Raw genomic sequence first — 312 nt, forward strand, 5'->3', positions numbered from 1 at the left:
ATCCTGTGACTTTATGTCACTTTTTTACATACTATCCTATGACTATTTATCACTTTTTTTACATACTATCCTATGACTATATGTCACTTTTTTACATACTATCCTATGACTTTATATCACTTTTTACATACTATCCTGTGACTTTATGTCACTTTTTACATACTATCCTGTGACTTTATGTCACTTTTTTACATACTATCCTATGACTATTTATCACTTTTTTACATACTATCCTATGACTTTTTATCACTTTTTTACAAACTATGCTATGACTCTTTTAACACTTTTTTACATACTATTCTATGACTTTAT

The sequence above is a fragment of the Etheostoma cragini genome, chromosome 5 (assembly GCF_013103735.1).
Source record: "Etheostoma cragini isolate CJK2018 chromosome 5, CSU_Ecrag_1.0, whole genome shotgun sequence".
NCBI classification, from domain to species: Eukaryota; Metazoa; Chordata; class Actinopteri; order Perciformes; family Percidae; genus Etheostoma; species Etheostoma cragini.